This window comes from Gossypium arboreum, chromosome 3 (assembly GCF_025698485.1).
Source record: "Gossypium arboreum isolate Shixiya-1 chromosome 3, ASM2569848v2, whole genome shotgun sequence".
NCBI classification, from domain to species: Eukaryota; Viridiplantae; Streptophyta; class Magnoliopsida; order Malvales; family Malvaceae; genus Gossypium; species Gossypium arboreum.
In genome coordinates this window covers 96824398-96839799 of record NC_069072.1, presented here as the reverse complement: position 1 = coordinate 96839799, position 15402 = coordinate 96824398, and the positions used below count along the sequence as shown (strand labels likewise).

Here is a 15402-nt window from a genome sequence, read left to right as displayed (position 1 = left end):
AGGACTGATTTTTGAGAATATGTGTATATGAAATTATCCGTTTAGTTATATGAATGCTATACTTGAGTTGTGCCTAATTTCATTGCTCAAAACTTACTAAGCATTAAATGCTTACTCCGTTCTTTGAATCTCTATTTTATAGATTTTGGTTCGTCAGCTATCGGACTCGGGATTGTCGAAGTCATCCACACTATCAAAGCCCTTTTGGTACACTTTTGGTTGAACTCTGAAAATGGCATGCATAGGAGTACCCTTTTTGTTGTTGGTCATGTACCCTTTGGTTTTGTATAAATTTGGATAGCCATGCGAAAATGGCTTATATATACTTTGACCATAGCATTATAATCGTTTTGTATGTTGTTCATTGAGAGGTATGGAAATGTTTGGTAACGATTAGCCATAGGAATGGTTAATCATGATCATTTTGGTGCTTTGTATGACAAATTCTAGTTGATTCATGGAAAACCATGAAATAGGTAAAGTTTACCTCAAAAATAGATGCTGACAGTAGCAGTGGTGTGGATTTGAAAAATCACTAAAAATAATAGAAATGGAATTAAATAGTGAATAAATTATTTAATCGAACCTTGATGAATCTATTTTCATATGAAAGTAACAAAACGATCATATGAGCCGTATTTTATGAGATGCTTAAGTTTTCGTGAAACAGGGCCAGAGCAATTTCTGGATCCCCTATTCCGACTTTGGAAATTCACTATAAATTAACCAGAGATAATTAGAAGTCATGCGCTATATATACAGATTCCTTTTCGAGTCTAGTTTCTTTAGAAACAAACGGCATAAGTATTGAAGCCCTGTACAAGGAGATATCTAAGTCGTAATGCATGAAGGTCAGAGTAGTCAACATCCGAAACAGGGGAGACTTTAACTAATAAACTGTACTAATTGGCTTGACCAAAAATTATAGAAAAACATTTATAGATGGATATATGAGTCTAGTTTCAGGTAAAATTTACAAAACTGGTTTTCGAGTTTTGGAACTTAAGATATGATTTTTAAGGTGACAGTGACGCAGTTAGCCAGCTTGTCTGGAAATTTTTAAAATGGACTGTGAAAATAAATGAATTAAGTCTGTTAGCACCTCGTGTTCGACTCCGGCAACGGTCTCGGGTACGGGGTGTTACAAAAATTTTCAAAATCAAACACAATAGCAAGTAACTCTCTCTCTGTTACTGTGTAATTTAGTTGAGCTCCTGTCAGAATTCGACTTGCGTAGTAGATGGGATGAAAGCCTTTGTTCCTTCACTGACCCATGATAGCTCCTATCGTGAAGTCACTTTTGTCACGCATCAGTTCAAATGGCAAATCCCAGTCTGGTATGACAATTATGGGTGTCATAACTAATCGACTCTTCAAATCTTTGAAAGCTCTTAAGCACTGTTCATCAAATTTGAACGTAGTGTCCTTCACTAATAATTTGCATAAAGGTTTAGCAATTTTGGAGAAGTCCTTGATGAATCTTCGATAGAAATAGGCATGGCCCAAAAAGCTCCTAACACCCTTTATAGTTGTTAGAGGTGGGAGTTTCTCTATAACATCTACCTTTTCTTTGTCTACTTCTATTCCATGTCTTGTTATCTGATGCCCTAGAACAATCCCTTATCGTACCATGAAATGACACTTTTCTAGTTAAGTACTAGGTTTGTTTCTTCACATCGCCTCAGTACCTTCGCTAGATTGGCTAAGAAATCATCATAAGTATCTCCAAATACTGAAAAATCATCCATGAAAACTTCCAAATACTTTTCAACCATGTCAGTAAAAATAGGCATCATACATCTTTGAAATGTAGTATCTGCATTACATAAACCAAATGGCATGCGTCTAAATGCAAATGTACCGTACGGACAGGTGAATGTTGTTTTCTGTTGATCTTTCGGTGCTACTATAATCTGATTATACCCCGAGTATCAGTCTCACCCTGCAAGTCTATCCAACTTCTGGTCCAAAAATAGTAAAGGAAAGTGATCTTTCCTAGTCGCCTTGTTCAGGTTCCGGTAATCGATACAAATTCTCTATCCCGTAACCATTCTAGTCGGTATCAACTCGTTTTTTTTATTTTCAATTACTGTAATTCCTCTTTCTTTGGCACGCACTGGATCAGAGTTACCCATGAACTGTCTGAGATGGGGAAATTATACCTGCATCTAACCACTTGATGATCTCTTTCTTTACTACGTCCTTCATGATGGGGTTCAGTCTTCGTTGTCCATCAATCATCCCTTTTTCACCATCTTCAAGGATAATCTTGTGCATGCGTGCAGATGGTCTAATTCCACAAATATCGGCTATGGTCCATCCAATAGCCTTCTTGAATTGTTTCAACAGCAAGATGAGTTTATCTTCTTGCTCATTAGTTAATTTTGCTGAAACAATCACAGGGAAAGTAGAAGTGTTACCTAATTAAACATATTTCAAATGTGAAGGTAGTACCTTGAGTTCTAATTTAGGTGGCTCTTCGATTGACGCTTTTGGTTGTGCATAATCCCTTTTCTCCAATTCCAAAGATTCAAAACGGGATTGTAGATTAAATCTCTTTTGATTAGCTTCTAACAACGCTAAGTATTCATCCTCCTCTTCATCATTCGGAGGATTTGATGTCAAAATTTGTTCCAATGGATCCTCAACATAGTTGAGCTCCTTCTCCACGATTAAATCCTCTAAATCGAATACTGCAGAACAATCATCAATTCTGTCAGGAAATCGTATGGACTTAAAAAACGTTAAATGTTATCTGATCATGCTAAAAACGCATAGTAAGCTTGCCCGTCTGCACATCAATAAGGGTCTTTTCGATTGCTAAGAACGGTATTTTTAAGATAATTGGCACTTCTTTGTCTGCTTCAAAGTCTAATAATAAAATCAGTAGGGAAGATAAATTTATCTACACGTACCAATACATCCTCAATTTTTCCTTCTGGATGTGCTAAGGATGGACCCGCTAATTGAAGTGTAACCGTTATAGGTCTAACTTCACCTATCCCCAACTTCCTAAATATTGACATAGGCATCAAGTTAATACTTGCACCTAAGTCACATAATGCCTTACCATAATATGTTGCTCCAATATTGCAAGGGATGGTAAAACATACAGGATCCTTCAACTTTGGGGGTAGTTTGTCTTGAAGATATGCACTGCATTCCTTCATCAGAGCTACCATCTCAAATTCTCCAAGTCTTTCACTTTTTAGATAGGATATCCTTCATGAATTTGACGTAGTTCGGCATTAGCTCAAGTGCTTCGACCAATGGGATGTCGATATGAAGTTGCTTGAGTACGTCTAGGAATTTCTTGAATTGAATCTCCTACTTCTACTTCTGAAGTCTTTGAGGGTAGGGTGGCGGTGGTTTCTTTACTAGAACTAGTTGATTCATCCTCTGTGGCAATTCTGCACCTAATGGAGTTATTAGTTGATTACAATTAGCTGGTTCTAAAATTACCTTGTCTGGTTTTGCAAATTCTGCTTCTTGTGAAACTATAATTTCAACACTCGGTTGAACTTCCTCTAAATCTTGAGCGTCAACTTGCTCCTTTCCAACTTTGACGGTGTTGGGATCTATGGCTTTCCACTTCTTAATTTCAACACTTTGTAATGCTCCTTCCTCGAATTCCTCGAATTCTCCGTATCACTAGGTAAAGCACCTTGTGGCCGGTTCCTGAGTTCAGTTGCAAGCTGGCGCATTTGGTATTCCAGGTTTTTCAACATAGCTGCTTGGCTTTGTATTAAGGCATCATTCTTGACCATGTATGCCTTCAACAAATTTTCTAATCCGTTAGATGGTTTAGCTTGGGTTGGTTTCTGAACTTGCTGGGGAAAGCTAAGTGTATGGATCGATCTAGGTTGGGCGTAAGTATTACTAGTTCCAACCCCTTGGTTACTCCAGGAACAATTCGAGTGGTTTCACCACGATGGGTTATAGAAATTGGATTGCAGTCCTTGCCTTCCTCGATTTTGGTTCTGGTTAGTACATGGATTCTGGTTTTGATGGACATTCTTCAAACAAATGTCCTTCCCTATAATAGACACAGACTATATTTTCAAATTGATTTGGTGGTTGTGCTACAAACTATTAGACCCATTAGAAGTAAGTTTTTTTAACATTGAGGATATTGATGATACCTGATATGCAAGTGAAGTGAGAGCGTCTACTTCATGTATTCCAGCAACTCGTCTTTCTGACATTGCTCAATTGGTTGGCTGTTGATAATTGTTGCTGGAAATCCTCTCAATGATTTTATAAGCCTCATTATAAGACTTAGAAAGGAGAGCATCGTTAGCAAAAACGTCCACTACCATCCTCATGTGAGCATTGAGACCATTATAAAATGTCTCAAGTTGGATGCAATGTGGGATTCCATGATGAGGGCACTTCCGTAATAACTCTTTGTACCTTTCCAATGCCTCATACAATGAGTCATCATCTATTTGTTGGAAAGCAGTGATCTCGTTCCTCAACTTAGCATTCTTGCTAGGCGGGAAATACTTCATAAGTAATATTTCTGCTAACTCTTGCCATGTAGAAATTGAGTTTGGTGGCAATGAGTTCAACCAGGCTCGAGCTCTATCCCTTAGTGAATATGGGAACAGCTTCAATCGTAAATCATCTTTGGGTACTTCGGCTAATTTTAAAGAATCGTTCACCTCCACAAACAGACTTCAGTGTAGGTGAGGATCTTCGGTAGGCATTCCACTGAATTGGTCCATTGTCTGAAGCATCTAGAACATGACTGGCTTTAGCTCGAACTATTGTGCCTTAATTTCAGGTCTCCTAATACCCTGATTAAGATCATTAAATACTGGCAAGGCGTACTGTCTTAAAGCTCTATCCCTATCATCAGTAATAAGAATAGGATTTTGAGCAAGGTTTTCTCCATTTCCTTGGATCAGATTTTAAAAGTTCATCTTTTCAGTCCTTCTCTGATTTGCTAGTCTTCTTCACTGTCGGAAAGTTCGTTCTATCTCAGGGTCTACAGAGAGTAGGTCAATAATTCAGTCAATACTCATAAACACCTGAAATAATCATAGAAAAATTAATTCAGTTAAAAATTAAATAGAAAATTAAACCAAAATGCAAAACTAACAAATTAACAAATAATGACTTTTTAAAAGAGTCCCTGGCGATGGCACAAAAAACTTGGAATGATGGAAATGTGCAAGTGTACGCAATCAAAACAAGTAATAAAGGGACAAGTAAATGTCGAGTTATCGTACCCACAGGGACCGTGAAAGGAATTATTTATGAATGCTTATTTTAAAAACTTTGTTGAATTTTTTTTTTTTAAGTGGGTGATTAAAAACTAAGATTTTAAACTAAGTAAACTAAAGAAATAAATCTCAAATGCATGATTTCAAAATATGATTTAATCAAGATGACATAATCATGTTGGATTAATTACATTTCTTTAACTTAGAATTATTAAACTCATGCTTATGTTGTTATGAATAAATTCACGGCAACTCGGTAATTTGCTAACTTATGAACATACCACTTACACAAATCCATTTATCCCTTAACGTATCCCTGTGTTAATTCAAACGATTAAATAGATTTTAATAAGCAAACAAGTTATGGGACATACATACTCATTAAATTTAACAAATCTCTTGCATATCCCTATGTCAATTCAAATGATTAATTAAATCTAATAAGCACATAAAAGACTATGTGAGGTAACAAGGTATTCTTACCTTGAAACAGTTTAATCACAATAATCTTGCAAGTTATGAAAGGCAAGTGTATCGTCAAATACATTGCTAATTTAACCTTCAGCTACTTTAGAAGAATAAACATGCACTGATTAAGTATTGCGTTCATTAATTACAATTTCAATCCGTTTGGATAATTAATTCATTAGCTACCTCACAATTATAATGCAAGAATAACTTAGGCATGATTTTACTTAATCAAGCATTTTACCGAGGCCTATAACAGCATAAACACAATTTTAATAATTTAAGTAGATGAAATGCAATCAAACCAACACGAATTAAATTCAAGCTAAGCTGATTAAATTAACCATTCCAGCAACATAAATATTCATAGATATGTTCATCATAGCAACAACAAAAATTAAAGAGATAGGGAACAAGAATCAAATCCGATGTTTTTCCGTAGCTTGACTAGGTTGCTCCGTTCTTCCTTCTTTGTTGTCCTCGCCGATCAAGGCTTCTGTGAAAACTCAATTGCTGCACCAAAATGGCTGAAGAAGAACCCTTTCTCAAGGGGAGAAATTAGCAAGAGAGCAAAGGATTTTAAAAGGGAAAATGAGAGGAGAAAGTGAGAGAGGAGAGAAGAGATGTGAATGAATGAGGGATGCCTTGAATGATCAGCCAAGGGGGGTTTTTATAGAAGAATGTGGTAGCTAAAATTTGCTAAAAATAGCAGCCAAAGAGCCACCACTTGGCCGGCCATCTATGTGGCAAAGTTGATGGCTTCAACTCTGCTAAATTTGGCTTGAGGCAAATCTTCAAAGCCATCAATTAAGGAGGGGCTGATTTGCAATTTGAACAAGTCTTCAAGGGCTTCTTTACAGCTTAAATAATCAGCTAATGAGCTGAATTGGGTCAACACTTGACGGTTTTGGGTTGTCCTCTCCTTGGCCGGTTCGGTTCAATCGGACCATTTTTTTCATAATTAATTAATAATAATCTATTAACCCAAATTAACTTGGATATAAATTAAAATTAATTTTATTATGGTTTAATACATATAATTTTGTATCATCTTAGGCTAGAAATTAATTCGCCTCGATACTTCAAATTGCTTCTCAGTTTTGTGCTTCTGGTTGTGTCTACTGAGCCATTTTTCGCCCTTTCTGGAAATCTGTCAAAAATAACCAAAATTCGTCAAAAATAATTGTAAAATTAACTAAATTTCAACATGTTCATATTTTAAGTGCACTTTCATTATTTTATAAAAATTAATTATTTTTTGACAAGAATTTAACCGAATTCGCATGAATTTAAGTTCAAAAGGGTATGAAAAGGTGTGTAAATTTTTGTGTTTCCAACATGCCCGTGTGTCGTCTTAACATGATCATGCTGAAGGCTTGTGTAGCTCACACGTCCTGGGCATATCTGTACACGCCCATGTCCCTAACTCGTGTAGATTTATTTTTCAATTCAAACCTATAGGGGTTTTCACACGGCCTGGCACACGCCCGTGTCCCTAACACGGCCATGACACGCCCGTGTCTCAGCTGGTGTACAAAAAACCTCGACATTCTATTTCTAACATTATCAACCAATTAAGGGCGCACGGCCAAGGCGCACGTTCGTGTGTTAGGATGTGTTCTCCACACGGCTGAGGCACACGGCCGTCTCTACCCGTGTGTTTACTACCATGCATACTGACTTGTAGAATTGAGGTGCTTGGGACACACGGCCAGACTACACTCCTGTGGGGCAGTCTGTATGTCACACATGGCCTAGACACACGCCCGTATGTCTGCCGATGTGAACAAAAATAAGGCTATTTATCAAGCCTCTTTGCCACCTTACATGCACCAACCTACACAATATTAAACAACCAATCCAAGAATAACACATATAACCAAATCAACCACAACCATGAGAAATTTACATCAAATGCATTTAATAATAATAAATATTAGCTAACATTAATGGCCTATACAAAATGAATATCATATTTCACATCCATCATACGAGCCAACACTTGTGGCTAAACTAACAAGACTCTGAATAAAAGATTCAAGTCCTTATACATGCCATAATCAAAACATTTAAACTAGCTGTACCAAAAGCTTCAGGTGTTAGTGTGATCGATGCCTCTGACATCTCTTGATCCCCAATACTAGCTTGGCGACACTATAAGAAAATGGAAAGGAGAGGGAACAAGCATAAAGCTTAGTAAGTTGCATATAAATAAGTAACAACATCAGCCATGCATATTGCAAATCAATACAACATTCTCGTGTGAACATGGGTAGATATCACTACATGCTTATATATCACAAGTATAAACCAAAGATTTCAATATCGTCTTAAAATCATTTCATAGCTGGAACTTACTCATGTTGTTCTTACCATCAACATAACTAGACTCATATCTCATAAATTTCGAATAAGAACCTGTACCACTCACAACATGATTATATAATTCCATATCATTATCATAAGCTTTAAAATAATATGTGAAACCATTTGGAATACTAAAGGATATCTGACAAGCTTTACACAAAAGGGTGAATTGTCGATGCCATGTTCCAAACATGGTCTTACACTGGCTCATATGTCGAGGCTGATGCCATGTTCCAAACATGGTCTTACACTAGCTCTCGTCTCAATGATGATGCCATGTCCTAGACATGGTCTTACACTGGCTCTCATAATATGGCCGATGCCATGTCCCAAACATGGTCTTACACTAGCACACATATCAATGCCGATGCCATGTCCTAGACATGGTCTTACACTGGCTCTCATTACATTGTCAATGCCATGTTCCAAACATATTCTCTCATTGGCTCTCATATCATGGTCGATGCCGTGTCCCAGACATGGTCTTACACTAGCTAACATATCAATGCTGATGCCATGTCCCAGACATGGTCTTACAATGGCACACATATCACCCAAATGTCATGGCATGGATATCCAATCTATTCTTAGGCTCAATCGGGAATTTACCACATTAATTTCATCATGCAGTATTCATAATCATGTTCAAACATATTATGCAAAATCAATCATTTAACACATAATAGCAATAAATTTGACTTACTTACGTACAACTTACCTCGGTATACAAAAAGTGGACGACTAATTGGCTTTAGTCTACTTGCTTGGCCTTTCCCTAGTCTAGGTCTGGATTTCGTATTTCTTGATATAAAATGATAAAAATTCACTAATTTAATCATCATATTAATCAATGCATTTCCTAATTCATATTTTAGCAAAATGACCATTTTTCCCCTAGACTTTCACAAAATTGTTGTTTTATCCTTAGGCTCATAAATGAATTTTTATCGATTTTTCTCACTACCCAAGCCTAGCTGAATTCTTTTTATACTAGAAACAGCCCACAGATCTCATTATTTCACACATTTACCACATAATTTTTAACTAATGCAAAATGGTCCTTAGTTAGGGTTTCCATGAAAACTACTTCGCAAAAGTTGTTTGTTTAACAACCAATATTAATTTTTTTCCATAAAATTTCAGCAAACGACATGAATACTCTCATGGAAAAACCCTAGACCCTCAACCATTTTGCAAAATAGTCCCCTCATTAGTTAGCTTATGCTACAAGGGTCCCAAAAGTACAAAAATTATCAAGAAAAGTCATCAAAATCACTTACTTATGAGAGAATTTAATGGCTGAAAATTTCAAGCTTTCAAGACCCCTTCCTTGCTGAAAATTTCGGTGGAGAAGAGAAGAAGAGAAAAAAAAAAGATGATAGCTTTTCTTTATTTTATTTTATTCTAGTTGATACGTGATATTCGTGACAGGATTTAAATATTTATAATAAATTGTTCTTGAAACTAATTATTATCACAATGAAGGCAAGTGTACCTATCGAACAATAGTATAGCTTTAGCAAGACCGGATTATCAAACCCAAAGGAACTAAAAGCACTAGTATCAACTTTCTTTTTATTATCTAGCCTAAAAAATAAAAGAGTTTTGTTTATCTATCTAATTAATTAAACTAAGAAATCACAGAAAAGAAATTTGGGGAAAATACTTTTTGGAAAACTCGATTGATTAAGACAATACCTAAGGAAAAATCCACCTAGACTTTACTTGTTATTTGACTCTAAATCGAACGATTATTCATTCAACTTGTTCCGTAGAGATCCCTAAGTTATATTGTAATCTCTCTCGAGACTAACAACGTCTAACCCTAGATTGAATAATTGAAATCTCTTTCTAATTAACGCCCTAGGGTTGCATTAACTAGATCGATGGATCCCCTTATTAGGTTTCACCCTAATCCAGCAAAATCTTGTCACCCTATCTCTAGGCGCGTAACCAACTCTGCTTAATTATGATAAATTTACTCTTAGACAGGGTCTATTCCTCCTATAAATAAGAGCTTAACTTGAATCAATATCATGGAATATGAAAACAAGAATTAAGAACACATAATTAAGAACAAGTCAAATATTTATCATACAATTCAGATAATAATAACAAGATCCGTCTTAGGTTTCATTCTCCTTAGGTATTTAGGGGTTTTAGTTCATACTAATGAAAGAACACATCTCAAAAGAATAAAAATAACAAAACATAAGAAAACCCAAAACTCTTGAGGGAATTTGAAGGGAGATCATTAGTCTTGATGGTGAATCTGGCTTTTGAGATGGATCAATTGGCTTTTCTTGAGCAATTCCTTGCTTCCTCCTGTGCCATCCCCCGTCTAAATGCCTCCTTAGGTGTTTAAATAGGCTTTGGAATGCCAAAGAGCCCTTAAAATTGGCCTTTTCCGAATTGGACTAAACTTGAGCGTGTGACACACCCGTGTGTGATTGCTTAAGGTCGTGATCAAGGTTGTTAAATGGGCACAGGCATGTGATCTTCCCGTGTAAATCGTGCTTTGACCCTGCCAAAGGGACACGACTGTGTGGTCGGCCCGTGTGAGGAAGTCTAGGCCGTGTTGATTTCGTACGTTGGCCTATTTTCTCTGTTTTTGGCCCGATTCTCATTCCTTTCACTCTCCTATGCTCACCTAAGTATAAAAAATGAAATTAAGGCATTAGGAGCATCAAATTCACTAAGTCTAAGGAGAAACCATCCATAAATGCGTTAAGCATGGGGTAGAAATATGTATAAATTACGGTTTATCAAATACCCCCACACTTAAGCATTTGCTTGTCCTCAAGCAAAATCCTCAACTCATAATCAAAATAAATTCTTCTCAACTTATAATTTCTATCGATAATATCTCAAAATAATCCATAGGTAATCATACATTGAAATTTCAACTGAAAGAACATCAAAGTTTTAAACATTCCAAGTTGAACATTTTATTATGAAAACATAGGTGTCGCCCCTCATCTAAGTAATTACCTTTGATTCAAAATATCACAAAGTTTCACATCCTCACTAAAGATTCACTCAAACCACTCGAGGTGTTTAAGTACAATAAATGAAGCACTCAATAGTCAACAATGAAAAGTCATTACCATAGGCTTGCATGAAAATCAAATCTTCACCACTAAAAATTGAGATTAAACATCAATCAAAATTTATTTAGAGGGATGTAACGTGGCTTTGGTTAGAGGGTGTGGTCACAAGATGAAAGAAAGGGTTAGAATCGAGTTTGAATTGAAAAATTTCCTAACTAGAAAAATGACTAGTCATCAATTGCGTACAACAGAGCTTTCTCTCAGAATATGGAATTTAACTTCTTTAGCTCAGAAGATCACTACTAGTAATATGTATACAAGTATTTTTTTTTTTAAGAACAAGTCAAATTACAAAATAAAATAAAACATAGCTAAGGAACTATTCCAACTCAAATCTCGACAAAAATAGGGATCAAATTAATTTAGGGGATTTCAACAATAATGAGTTATGGGTTAAAATTGAGGGTAAATCAATGAATGAGTTGTTAGGCTGAAGGGGGTTCACTAAGGGTTAATTGTGGACGTAGGCTTTTAATGGAGTGAGTAGGTTAAACCTAAGTGCCTTTATCATTTTGGCATATCAAATCAAATGGTGTGGTCTTGACATGCATAATCAAGCAACTTCTAGAATAATGGTTCAATATTGACACACTCAAAACAACAATAAAAGTGAGCATGAAAGAAATAATAGATGCTCTAGAGGCTCAATATCTCACAAAAATTATGGCTTTTTGATGTTTAACCCTGTGAATTTCAATTTAAGATAATACTTAAACTTAAGGAAACAACCTAAAACATTTAATTCTCAAAAATCAACTTATCATGCTTGATTCTCTAATGTCTTAAAGTTTAAATAATCAATGCAAGAATGCCTATGTTTTAATTCAAGATATATTAATAAAAATCATAAATTAATCAAAAATTCATTTTAATAATGATATGAGAAGATCACATGAGAATAAGACAAAATGCAGGGATTTTTCTGATATGGATATAGATAACCCCCCCACACTTAAGATGTACATTGCCCTCAATGTACAAAGATGGATCCAAAAATATAAATATATGATCATAAGATAGGGAGAGAAGTGAAACTTCCTGATTTATGAATGGGTTATTTGAATTGGAGTGATGGGGAGTGGAGGAGGATACTCTGGTGGAGTTGAAAATTCCCAAGTAATAGTGAGTTTTGGAGCTCTTTATAACTGTTTTAAAATCACTAATTCTTTAGGAAATATAGAAAAGCTCAATGACTCATAAGGAGGTAACCGAAGACATAAATTAAAAATTGCAGAACCTAAAGATAAAACAAAATAAAAAAAAATTTTAAAGGGAAAAATTAAAAATATAGATATTGGGGCACACGGCCCTGGGGCACGCTTGTGTGCCTTTATTTCAGCCCGTGCTTTTCATGATTTTTGAATTTGGGCACGTCTGACATTCAGCCTACGTTCGTGTCCCTTGGGCGTGTTGGTGCACACGACCGTGTCCCTCAGACGTGTACTACTTCGTTTGCTTCTCCCACGCCCGTGTATTGAGGTCCACGCCCATGTTAGCTTAGCAGGCTCGACCATGTCCATGTCGTACGGCCGTGGCAACTAATCGCATCCCATGTTGGGGAAAAAATATTGCCTTGTTTTCACACGGCCTATGGCACGCCCGTGTGCCAGGCCGTGTGGGTCTGGAGAACCTGTTTTCAAAGACTCAGTTAATGAATTAGATGTTAAATAATAAAATAAAAAGAAATTAATAATGTTAGTGCTCGGGTTGCCTCTCGAGAAACGCTTATTTATAGTCTAAGCTCGACTTACGTCTCTGGTGTGTGATCATGGTGGCTCGAGGAGTTTACACTCCTCATCCCTGTTGTCAATTTTATCAATGTAACGTTTAATACGAGTACTATTTACCTTGAATGTGGCGAATTTGGGATAAACTACCTCGATTGTACCGTATGGAAAAATGCTAAGTACCATGAGAGGGATTTCTTCATTCGGTTCAGAAGTGGTAATGCAAGGATCTGCTGCATCTAGTAGTACTTTGTCTCCAACTTTAAGTTGCTTTGGTAAGGTATTTAGCTCGTAATGGCATGGTTTTGGTTTATCGAGTTTTCTCAGTTTATGTGTCCGCCATTCATCTAGTTCTTCGATTTGTAGCCTTCATTCTTCATGGATAGGTCCTTTGTTGTTGCTCGAACAAGGCTCTCGCATGTTCTTCGAACTTATTTCCTGCAAAGTAGGTTGCACTATATGGTCAGTCTTAGTATAATAATTTGGACAATCACTTTCAATTTTCGATGTGTTACTCGAGCTACGAGATTGAAGGGTGATTGTTTCGTCTCCCACACGAAGTGTGAGTTCACCTGTGCCAACGTCAATAATTGTTCTAGCAGTTGCTAAAAAGGGCCTTCATAAAATTAAAGGAGTGTTATTATCTTCCTTTATGTCTAAAACAACAAAATCAACTAGGAATATAAATTTGTCAATTTTAACAAGTACGTCTTCAATGATACCCCTAGGAAATCTGACAGTTTTATCTGCTAATTGAATGCTCATCCTAGTTTGTTTGGGTTTCCCTAGACCTAGTTGCTTAAACAATTTGTAAGGCATAACATTGGTACTAGCCCCTAGATCAGCCAACACATTATTAATATCTAAACTACCAACTAAACAAGGAATCATAAAACTCCCTAGATCTTTTAGTTTGTTGGGTAGCTTATTCTGAAGAATGGTTGAGTAAACCGTGTTCAGCTCCACATGCGACCTTTCATCTAACTTTCTTTTATTTGCTAGAAACTCCTTTAAAAAATTTGATTGCGTTCGACATCTGCAAAAGTGCTTTAATAAACGATAGGTTAATATGTAGATTCTTTAAAAGTTTAAGGAATTTACCAAATTGTTCATCTGAGCGGTCTTTCCTTGTCGCATTGGGGTATGGCACACGAGGTTTATATTCTGTACTTACCGATTTTTGTTCATTTTGGCCTACCTCATTCTTATCTTTGCTTACCACCAGTTCTGGCCTTGGTTTTTCCACTAACCCTTCCTTATTATGAATGTCAATTGCGTTGAGTTGCTTCCTTGGGTTAGATTCAGTGTTGCTTGGCAGGCTACCTTGTGGTCATTTGGAAATCAACTTGGCGAGCTATCCAATCTGAGATTCGAGCCCTTGGATTGATGCTTGTTGATTTTTGAGTGCCGTCTCAGTATTCTGAAAATGAGTCTCTGACACTGAGATGAATTTGGTTAGCATCTTTTCAAGGTTCGGCTTTTTCTCCTATTGGTATGATGATTGCTGAAAGCCTAGAGGGAGTGGCGGTTTCTGATTTCCTTGGCCTCTCCATGAAAAATTTGGGTGATTCCTCCAACCTGCATTGTAAGTATTGCTATAAGGATTGTTTTGAGATCGAGGATTATTACATATGTAATTTAATTTCTCGTTCTCCATGTTGTGGCCATAAGATGGGTATTCTGATCTGTTCATCCACCTCCACTTGCTTCGCACTGCATTACTGGGTGAACCTGTGAAGAACTAAGAAAACCATCAATTTTCTTATTCAAGAGTTCTACCTGATTAGAGAGCATGGTGACCAAATCGACATTATAAATTCCAGCTATTTTTGTTTGCTTTGTCCTCATGACTTGCCACTGATAGTTATTTAGTGACATCTCCTCCATAAACTTATAAGCATCTTCAGGTGTTTTATTATTGATGGTTCTGACAGCAGCTGCATCAACCATTTGTCGAGTCAAATGATTCAGGCCATTATGAAAAGTTTGAACCTGTAGCCAGAGTGGTAACCCATGGTGAGGGCATCTTTGAAAAAGGTCCTTATATCTCTCCCATGCATCGTAGAGTGTTTCTAAATCCATCTGCACAAAAGAAGAGATATCATTACGTAATTTAGCCGTTTTAGCTGGTGAAAAATATTTTAATAAGAACTTTTCGGTCATTTGTTCCCAAGTAGTTATTGACCACCGTGGTAATGAATTCAACCACTCTCAAAGAAAAAGGGAATAACCGAAGGCGAATGGCGTCATCAGAAACACAATTAATTTTAAATGTATCACATAGTTCCAAAAAGTTTGCAAAGTGAGCCTTGGGATCTTCGTCCTGCAAACCATCAAACTGAACAAATTACTGTATCATTTGAATTGTGTTAGGTTTCAGTTCAAAAGTATTTGCAGCTACAGTAGGTCTAATTATGCTCGATCCAGTTCGTGTTAAAGAAGGTTTAGCATAATCATACATAGTGCGCGGAGTAGGATTTTGATTAACAACAATCGTAGGAG

At 36.5% G+C, this 15402-nt stretch overlaps 2 non-coding genes across 2 annotated transcripts; both read left to right on the top strand.

The window, feature by feature from the left end:
- The first annotated feature begins 4374 nt into the window (after positions 1-4374).
- Positions 4375-4481, top strand: LOC128291195 (small nucleolar RNA R71). Its single transcript, XR_008280971.1, has one exon. It is a non-coding gene; the product is annotated as a small nucleolar RNA R71 (small nucleolar RNA).
- Positions 4482-14908: 10427 nt separating this feature from the next.
- Positions 14909-15015, top strand: LOC128291131 (small nucleolar RNA R71). Its single transcript, XR_008280907.1, has one exon. It is a non-coding gene; the product is annotated as a small nucleolar RNA R71 (small nucleolar RNA).
- Positions 15016-15402: the final 387 nt, after the last annotated feature.